Genomic DNA, 11,144 nt, shown 5'->3' with positions numbered 1-11,144 from the left:
TATCGCTATTCACATGTAAAGTACCAGGTGATTGAGTGGCTATTCACAGGTGAGAACACGCCCCATTCAGCCAGCATGTGGGGGAAGGCAGCAATGTCCTGCCAGTGACAGACAATTATCACATGGAGAGTGACAGGAGGGTGGGGGGGAATCAGGGGTGTTACACACCCATCTAATTAGTATTCAACTAACAGAGACACTGCCTGGAGTTACAAAAACTTTTTTACAGTTTGTGTGAAAACAAAAAAACATTTCTGACTGCACTTTTTACTTTTATGCAGCCAACACTTTTGTTTACAAGGTTCAACCTTCAAAAGTCTTGGCTAGATACATTTATAGTGTGTTTTCTTGCACTGTTTGAAGACCTTTAAAACAGTTGTGTTTCCCCTCAATTTAAATAAAACTTGTTTGTATTACATTCACTTCACTCTCATATTGTTTTTTGTTAGGCTTTTCAGAATACAACCATATGTGTCACTTTTGCATAGATGTTTACAGTTAGTTGAAATACTTGAAAATGTCAAGGTGGTGACAACTCCCTCAAAGTCTCTGAAAAGGCCTTAGACCCCAGAGGGTTAATGCTGAAATATAGTTCATGCTCAAGAGTCCAGCAAGATCTCTCAGCTTCTCTCCAAAGCCACATCTGGACAACCCGTGCACATGCACCAACCCAGTCAGCTGGAAGAGCAGCGAGCTAGCCATGGGCTAACATTTCATGAACACACTGAAAACTACAGCAGTCCACAAGCTGTACAGTAATGAAAACAGCAAATCCTCAACATCCAAAGCATTACATAGTGTCAACCATAGTAACAAGCATGGTGTCAGTTCCAAGGCCTGCAGTTGTTGCCACCATGGAAAAGCCATCCATTGTTGAGTCTGGTTTGACCTCTTTCTTTGTCCAAATGTTTTTTGGGTTTTCTTTGTAAGTTATAGACATACAGCCATCCTTTTCTCCCTTCCTTTAAAAGTACTTGATGTGGAGGCTTGGAAGCTTTAAGTTGCTGCTCCCTCTCAGCTTTTACCGTGCTACCTGTCAGTTGCTAGCTACTCTCGTTGACTGTCCTTGCAGCACTCTGTAGGCTGACAATGTTCAATTAATGTACAGCCAGAGTAAACGCAGGAAGGAAGATAAACAGGAAAAGGAGCTGGTAGGCCATCCAATCATTGCATTTGGCAAGAAAAAAAAGCATGTCGACCTCGAATAAATAAACAACAGTTTTCCTGTAAACTGAACTTGGCTCCTGAGGCCAAAAATTGAACATAGCTTTAACTGTTGCACTCACATTGGCAATTTTCTCTGTTGTCTTCATATTTGTTTACATATTTGCCTGTGTACTACACCTGTTAGCAGGAGGTTAGTATTTGGTTGATGTTTAAACCAGAGCAGAAAAAGTAACAGCTGCTGTTGTATAGATGGCATTTAAGGCCCCTGGATCAAGAACGTTGGATGTACAGTTTTATTTGCACTGCATTGTCTTTTGCAATTATCTAAATATTCCATAATGAAAAATATTCATCTATAAGTTAACCGATGCTCCAAGCAATTACAGAATATTGGAGATAGCCATTACAAATGCTTGAGTGCATCATTAAAAACAAGTATATTCTTAGCCCAATAATACTATGACGACCTCTGGTGAAACTGACAACTTGCTCTTATCGTCCGGACTCGGGATTGAGGAGACAAGGTTGTAACCTCGCATTATTCGAGTCTTTAATATTGATGTAATGAAGACAGTACAACGTTCAAATAATTGTCATTATGGAATCTGACCCCTTGCAGCCTAATAAGTCTTTAAAACAATGCAGGTGAAGTAAGGTTCCGCTCTACTGCTGATCCAATCTAGCATCAGTCATAACTCACTCACTTTATTCTCACAATGTCATGCCCGTTTGCCACCCACAAGGCCACCTTTGTAAAGGGCAAGGCTTATCTGGAGCATAAAGTATCCACTCTTTATCTTCATAATGACATCCTAATCATCATTCCTGTAAAACATCAACACAGAGTCAAATTATATTATTTTCTTAAGCATCATTAACTATGAAACTTAATCATAATCAATCCTGGTGAAAAGAAATATTGTATTAATTGACAGTACTAGTAAGAATATAATGTAGAGCAAAAAGTCTTGATGTACAATATGTGTGGGGAAAAAAAGCTCCAACCTTATCTTTCTGTAATTAGAAACTTTAGAAGTGAAGTTAATATAAAATATAGTGAATGTTATCATGACTTACCACGGAAGGCATCCATAACTTCTTGGCTGAGGAGGTGCAGCGGTCCTCATCCAATCAGTAACAGCCTCAAAAGTCAAAGTGTCCTTGAGATGGTCCATTTATCTTTTGTTTGTCGAGAATTGATGTTGTGCATAACTACGCTATTTAATGTATACGGTACATTGTTTTCTCATCTCTTGCAGGGAAGCTGCAATCTCAAATCAGGGTGACTAAAAGGGTCACAGGATTGCCGAGGACCGGAGTGAAAAGCTAGTTGTGTTTGGTGTCCCTCATGTCTTAGCCTTTGATGGATTCAGCAGATCCCACCAAAAGCAACCTTGCAATCCATGAGGATATGTTTGGGTAAAAACAGGTTTGGATGCCTGATGCATGTGGATCATGGCAAAGTGTTTTTTGATAATCACTTTAATTAGTCTGGACTGTGTACCAGCAGTGACCACAAACTGAAAAAATTATAACTATCAGGTTTGTTTGAGATACAATTAAATCCCTCGTTATGATGGACTTGCGCATTTCTTTGATTGTTTTGTGCACAATAAAGTTACTTTAATGTGATTTATGCACATAAAATGCATTAATCGATTAGCTTGTCATGACGCTCTTCCTAACACTCTTCGCGTTGACATTAAAATTTGTTTTTTATACACTCATCCTTAAAGTTGCAATTCACTCTGAACAATCAACTTTTCCAATCTGATGGAGCACGATGGCAGTGTTATTCTGTATCTTCCCAAATATCCTGGTTTCAGATATAACCTGTTCAGGTTGTCACTAAGCTCTGGTTAAAGATCGATTACACGCAAATGAATGGAAATAACATCTTCTTAAGGCTTAGTTGCTCAAAGCCTTTTTTACATGACAATAAAATGCAGTTTCCTGGAATCTCCGATTCTAACATCTCATTTTGCAGACAGAATCTTCTGCCTAAAAAACAATTGTGAATGTTGCAGATGATTTATGAAGTAGTTGTACCATCCAAGTTACCTTTATTTAAACCCACTGCTTTCCAATCCCTTCTTCCAATGCCTCCTCTTTTCTGAACTCCAGTTACAGATCCTTCTCAGTATGCATTTCACTCAATCAGGTTCTCCAGCTAAGTAAGCTGATCTTGGGAGAAGCCATAAAAGCATTGTTTATGAACAAAGCAGTAAGTGCATTGTTGGCAAGATAACCCAACCTGATTGAAGAGAATTCAGGGAGTAGTAAACTGAGAGAAACAACTGTCTCTATTTATTTATGCACTGGTTGCTTGTGTCCATATATGTCAGCCTCTTTCAACCTCTCTTTCTCACTTCTTTCGTCACATTTGTTTCTTGATTTTCACTTTCCCATCATCGCACTCTCTCTTTTGTTTTGTGTGGAAAAACCCACCCTTCCTTTTCTCATACTTTGTCTTGTCATTCTTATTTAAACGCTCCTAGAAATGCACTGGAATCCCATCAGTCCATAATAATATATCTTGCCTCCTACCTGACTTTTTAAAGACCTCTTTTAATCCATCTGCAGCAGGAAGCATTTGTTTAAGAATGTGATTTGCAAATGTGGTTTATGGTGACAGGGTTCCTGGTTCAAATCCCGGCCAAGGCCTTTCTGTGGGACGTTTGCATGTTCTCCCCATGCACGCGTGGGTTCTCTGCAGGTGCTTCCTCCCAGTGTCCAAAAACATGCATGTTAGGTTAACTTGAAGGAAGAATGGTTGTTTGTCTCTGTGTGACCCCGTGATGAACAGGCAACATGTCGAGGTGTACCCTCCCTTTTGCCCAATGGAAGCTGGGATAGACTCCAGACCCCTGTGACCCTGTACTGAAGTGAGTAGGAATAGAAAATGGATGGTTCATTTATGGTGGTGGTTTACAATTAGATTAGTGATGACACTCTGGCATTTGGTCGATTTAAGATTACTCAAAATACAGATGTTGCGAGTGTACCAACGCAAAGAGAGATGGTCTTCCTACCCTTCCGAGTAATGATGGGCAGCAACAACTGCTTCACACCAGTGCAGTCTCTCAACAGAATATGGTCTAGTTGGTTCACAGCACGAAACACAGGAGATTCACAAGGTAAAAAAAAAAAAAAAATTATTACTACACTTTCTGGGCTCCAAAATTGTTACATACCTACATTTTACTTTGCATGAAACTGCCTGCAAATGTTATATTGAAAAACTATCACATGTTCAAAAATGCTTAGCCACAAGGAGCTGGGCCATATTGTCACTCCATAGTTGGATACAGCATTGTTTGGGTTTAATATTTATAGATAAATGACTACAGGTTTTTACCACATTATCTGAATGCTGCGTTATGCAAAACAACAGGCAAAGAAAAATGTGACCACCTAACAATTTATTATTGATACTTTATTATGAAACTTCTTCATTTTGGACATGTGGACAAATGTAACTCCTTTTTCTTGACCAGGTTAGTTACAAACCCTGAAAGCTCCAGACTATCGAACTGACAAAATGTCTTTCTATACTTGTTGATGTCCAGCTAATCAAATTCAAACCAATTTGAATAGCAGCATCTGGTTGCTGCTCATCTTCTTAATTCCTATGGAAGCAGGAAGGGTGTTCTGAGTTTTTCACACACTGTTTACTATTCATGCTTTGACTGTATTTGTTTTTGGTAAAAATATCATAATACAGTGTAATTCTTCATTCCTCTTCATCTGAGGCTGACCTGAGGGTTTTTTAAAATTCATTATTATAATTTCCTGATACATAAAAACCTTAGAATGCGTGTACTTTCTTCTTCAGATGCCTATATACTGCTCTGTTTGACTTTTTCACACCATCATAACCCCAAAGAAATACATTTTGGATTCAGAGAGAGCAAAAGCAAAGAAAGCTCCAGAACAATTTATATGCTAACAATATCCACCCAGCTACTGAAGAAAAGAGAGGTCAATATATACAAAACCTTTCTCGAAAGAGCAAGAGATATATATTAAAAAATGGGATTCCATGACTATCTTTTTGTCAAATCAATGCAATATCAGCCAATAATTTTAAAATCTAATGTATGTGTTTTATATGAATTGGCAGCTCCTCTCATCCTGCCACCTACACACAGCTCCGTTAAACTTTGCATCATTTAGGTAAAAAACTTGTAAAGTTAATCTTTCCATAAGTAATAACTCCTGTTCATTATTTTTGCAATCTCTTACATAACATATTCAACCATCTACGGCATGGAAAAAAGGACAACTGGTACAAACACACCTGTTGTCTGGTCTGTCAAATCTCATGCCCTCGCAAAAGCCTGTCGGAGACATTTAAAAAATTGGTGCATGTCAAAAAGGTCAAACATATCAACATGTCAGCAGAGAGGATGACGAGAAGTGGTAGTGTACACAAACAAACAAAGAGGTGAGTGTGTGATTGGGCTCACAGGGGGAAAAAATGAGAAACAAGGGCTGAGAAAGACATTAGAGAGAAGACCATATATGGCTGGAGCCAATACCAGAGTGGTGAGAGGAGAGTAACACAAGTAAGAGGGACAGATTATGTGTTGTTGTTAAGAATAGGGTGATGACACAAAGTAAGGTCAAAAGAAAAAACAAACACCAGAGGCAAGGGAAGTTTTAAGAGGGAGGCTGGACTGGGACAAGGGTGACGGAAGTATGAGAAGATAAGATAAGACAGATGTGGAGGAGTGAAGTGAAGGGAAAGACTGAACACAGAAGGGTTGACCAAGGACAGGAACAGGGAGAATGTAATGGTGGAGTGTTGACGGCAGTAACACATCTCAATCTTGTTTTTTCCTCTGTGTAAATGAGAGTTCCAAAATAATCTGAGGGGGAGTAAAACAGCTGTCCTTTGATCTCAGTGATGTGGTTGGACTGATCAGCAATCAAGACATGCCAAAACACTTTTTCACCAGTCAGCAGGATCAGCAATAAAGACATTTTATACTATTTTTTTAAAATTTTGCAATAATAAAACATAGATCAGAGATTAAATCAGCAGTGGCAGAGAAAACAGTACACTGACAAGCATTTGAACAATGAAACGCCCTCAACAAAAAACACACTTCGTCATATTCTAATTCAGTCCTTATGCTTGTCTTATAAAGTCTAGGATTGCTGACAGATGTGGTTTGTTGATCATAATTTCTGTTCTTTTAATATTAAACTTTAGGAACTTTGACATCAACAAATTAGAAATGATCAGTGAAGTGACTGTTGGATGGAGTGTTTGGTCAAATCAAAAGAACAGATGTACAATGGGGTGAGCAGACATGAGAGCACTTAAGAGAGGTGAGGATTTTGATGAAGGAATAATGTTATTGGCTTGGGAAGAGTAGTAAATGTAGAAAATATATCCACATGCAAAAACAAAACAGTTACATCTTTACACTGATATCCTTCGGCACAGTACAAAAATCTCACTTGTTCTGTTCATCTCATCTTGTTCCTTTTTTTTGTGCCAAATGGTTGATTTGAGTATATTGAATCCTCTTGGTGTTAAAGCCTTAGAAGCCATCTGATGGAGTTCATTTAAAGAAAAAAAAGAAAAAGAAAGACAGAAAAGGAGTATATGACTCTTTTTGTTATCAAACTCTACTTACATAAAACTCACAACAGCCAGGGAGCCTGATGGTGTCTGGACGAGACCAACAACAATAGACAAACAACAACAAAGACGGCTATAAACTAAAAACAAAAACAGCAGGACGGAGAGAATGAAACACTTGTGGGGATGTGAGAGGCTGGGAAACAGAGGAAGAGAAGAATAGAAACAGATGGACACAGAGCAAGGAAAAGACAACAAGTTGAAAAAAGAAGCATAGAGTTACGAAGTGAGAATAAGACACCTGTTTGAAGTTAGTCCTCTTTCTGGTTACGGTTCACTCACTGATCCCTCACTATGCTAAATCCTCAGTAAATGGACCATGACATATTAAAACATAAATAGATTGTGTAATGGTTTAAACCCCCACCATTTTAAACTGAGCAAACCTTTCCACTTTACAACTTGCATTGTCCTGGTTGTTTTAGAAAACATCATGTTCTGAAATCATGCAGTCCATTGTATGAAAGTAGTTTTGTCTGACATCATGGTATCCATAAACCACAAATAGTTTGCCAAAACAATTTCTTCACCAACATTCTACATAAAGTCGAACAAGACTCTCGGGCTTGACCACCTAGAGCATTCCTGGACCAAACACATGTTGCGTAAAGCGCTCAGTTTGGGGAAAAAAAGACTAAATGAGTCTTTGAGCTGCAGCTGTCAGTAATGTGAGTAGAAAAGGATCCAAATGCAGAATAAGAGCAGGAGGCAGCAGGTGAAGTCTTAAAGGGATGCCAAAACTACATGAATAAACAAATAACGGTGCAGGGCAGGTAGTACAAGAGACCAAATCTAAACCCCGAATTAATCCAAAAAAATGGAGTGATGAAAATAATTATTACAGCATGGCAGCAGAGCTCAGCATCTTGCACAAAAAAATCTTTGATTAGTGGTCTGGAGACAACAGGGATCAAACCACTGACCTTCCAACAAGCAGGTGTCCGCTATGCTTCCTGAGCAGAAAGCAGAACATAATCAAAGACAAGGATCTGCTACACAGGTGTATGGTCATCAGGTAAAAAGACGAAGTAAAGCAAAAAAACAATTTTAAGAAATGGAAAAAAAAAAATCAAGCTGAGGTCAGTACAGAACATAGTAATCCAAAGAACAAGGTCAATGATAAAACCAAAAACAACAATGCTCATAAACTTGAGAGCAGCATCAATCTGATGCTTTTTCTGGCACCACAGCTGTACATAAAACAAATAAATAAATAAACAAGAAAAACAACATCACTGTGCCTTGTGTTTTACGTACTGTAATACTCTAGTTAGACAAAAACTTAAAAGTCATAGAGGTACTTACATGGAAATGCAGACACTAATAGATGATAAGATGATTTTACTCAGCGGAGAAGCATGCTGCCAGTTTGTAATAGCCAGGGAGACATAATGTGGACAAAAATGCAAGAGGAATACAAATCAAAGCAGGTAATTGTCCATACATCCCAGAAGTACCAGTGACAAAAAAAACATGATCTATATCTTTACAAACACTAATTGGGTTATATTGGGTTATAAGGTGCAGCTGAGGAGGCAGACAACGGGTCATGAGGACGGATCAGGAGGTGAAAGACTGGGGTCAGAAAAACAGAGAAAGACGACACAGTTTCCACTCTGAGTGATTTACGATGGGCAGGATCGATACATTTGCCAAGGACATTGAGAACTGCAGCATCAGGCTGAATAAAAGGTTGCATTGGCAACATGAAGTGCATATTGCAGCAGGGTAGAGTTTTAAAAGAAAACCTATAGGTTTTTCAAGGTAAACTACTAACTATGACATCACAATACTGCACTCATTATCAGCAGCTAAACTTTTGTGAGCATGACCGATCGCACAGACAATCCTTGTATTTCCATGTCAGAGACCCATCTGAGACCAAGAACCAGGCAGAAGTGGCCCACTGCTACTGTCATCTGTTTTGACAATTTCTTCCTTCGCAATGGAAAAAAAAATCATCATTCAAAGACACTGGTTCATTTATTCTAAGCCTTTGGTATCTGCTAAATCAGATCATTCTCCCTCTCAAGTTATGTCATACTAATGCTTAGTCAGGAACCCCTGAGTGTCACATTTCAATGCATTTCAGTTGCTGTTTGATTACAATTGTGCATCAGATTACTCGATTAGGGTTAACATCTCCTATACAATGGTCTCCACCTTGTTTATTGGCAGATACCATTTGGGTTTGATTTCATGGGATCCAATATAGAATTTGAGATACTTCTATGAAGGTATATTCAACCGATTATCATATAGAAAAATTACACTGAGAAGTTTGTTGCTTCCCTGCATCATAATCAACCATAAGTGCAGAAAAGCATGAATGTTTTGCTAAAAAAAAATGTTAATTCAATCAGAAATTGGAGACTCACCCCAAGTTTGGGAATCTTACAAATTAAAATAGGGTTAGAGGTCTTGCAAGATATCTGTATTGATCTGTATTGTGAAATACTGTCACATTTATTCAGAATGAATTAAGTTTTGGGACTCGAATAACTTTAAGGGCCAGTCACCCAGCACTCAGTAGCTGACTTGGGTCTGCCGGCAGCATGCCTCTGGAGTGGTTGGCTTTTGGTTGCTGTCTAACCATTTGCATAATATCAGCGGTCAGCAAGAGAAACATTTCAAAGACCAGCTGAAGGATAGAAAATGCAGACTGAGATCTAAAGATGTCATTGTTGACCGTAACACCCACTGGCAGCAGTGCCTTCAAGGTGCTAGAAGGAGAAGGCAGCTACAGACATTGAATATGGCATATGAGACTCATAATTTGAGTCAAGATGGCAAGATGGCACGGTGGGATATTCTGCCCAACAACAAAACACCCTGAAATCCAGCCTGAAGTTGTGTTTCCCTGATGTGAAAGGACACAACTTTTTTTTGTTTTTTTGCTGTACTCAGAGGCACAGGCATCAGCAAAGCTGAAGCCCACAGCACCAGTGTTTTCATCATAATTTGCAGCAGCGTTGTAGGTTTTTTTTGTTTGTTTGTTTTTGATTAAATTTAAATTGAAGGGGGGAATGACAGAAAGAGGGTAAGTGAGGAGAAAAGAAAGGAGATGCAAACATAAAACAGACAACCAGCTGCTGTATCTGGAGGAAAAGAAAAGACTCCTATGAGCAGGACCATCGAGAGCATCTGCAAAAGGATTAATGGAGATAAGTTTGAACAAAAAGAAAGAAACAAACAGCAACAATATTGCCAGCAACAAGCATATGAAAACTTAACTATGGTCACTGAATATCATTAAAGCTGTAGACTGAGCATGTAAGTGAATAAGTGGGTGTGTGTGTATGCAGTGTTGTGCGTGAACGAGTTCAAAAGAACGCGTTCATTGAACACGCTCTTTTTTTCGTGAACGCTGAACTGAACGCAACACATTTTTTAATAAAGAACTTGAACGTGAATGAGTTCACATTATGTGTCATGAACGGCAGACGTCACTGTAAATGAACGTTGGAATTTGTTTTCCCATTGAAAACTGAGTGACATCTGTTTTCTCTTTTGAAACGCAACGAGAGAAAGTTCCTCCCTCCTGTATTCTCGCTGGTGCCGCTTAAATCATGTATCACCAGACAGAAATGGTTTTGACATTGTGTGCGCAATGCATTGCGGGCAACGTAGTGTCCGGCTGAGAATAGTTGAATAACATACTGGCTTCCGCACGACTTTACCCGCGATGAATTGCAGCAGAGCGGGGTAAGCATAACAACGGCGCGTAGCAGGCAACGACGAGAGCGCGGAGGGCTGGAGGAGCGAGCGAGAGAGAGAGAGAGAGAGTGAGAGAAAGCGCTGCAATTAAAAAAAAAAAAAAGGCTAGTGGAAGTGATTGCACGGAGACAGACACCGATTCTCCTTATGAACATTTAAAACAATTTTACACTCTTGCAAACCAAGACCCCGACGCATTTCATATTATATATATTTTTTTAATTAAATGCTGGTAGATTTCATTGCACTAAGTATAGAACTGGTCTACCTTGTCTGTACTGCTGCAAGTTTCATCACCTGGTAAGAAACCCACAATTGCAGTGTCATGAGCAAATGTCTACAATGAGCAGTTTCAAAGAACATATAGTGATTTCTAGCTCGTAGTGTGAAAAAAAGTATTTATTTGAATATCTCACGAAAAAAGTAAAATGAACTGAATTTTGAACTAGTTCAGAATTAAAATTGTGAACTTTGAACGTGAACTGTTCACTTTGAGCATGTATGAACTGAACTTGAACTAGTTCAGAAAAGCTGTGAACTGGCACAACACTGTGTGTATGTATGAATGCATGCCCATGCGTGCGCATTTGCCAGCAAAATATTTGGC

This window comes from Odontesthes bonariensis, chromosome 22 (genome assembly GCF_027942865.1).
Source record: "Odontesthes bonariensis isolate fOdoBon6 chromosome 22, fOdoBon6.hap1, whole genome shotgun sequence".
Classification (NCBI taxonomy): domain Eukaryota; kingdom Metazoa; phylum Chordata; class Actinopteri; order Atheriniformes; family Atherinopsidae; genus Odontesthes; species Odontesthes bonariensis.
This window is presented reverse-complemented; position numbering follows the sequence as displayed.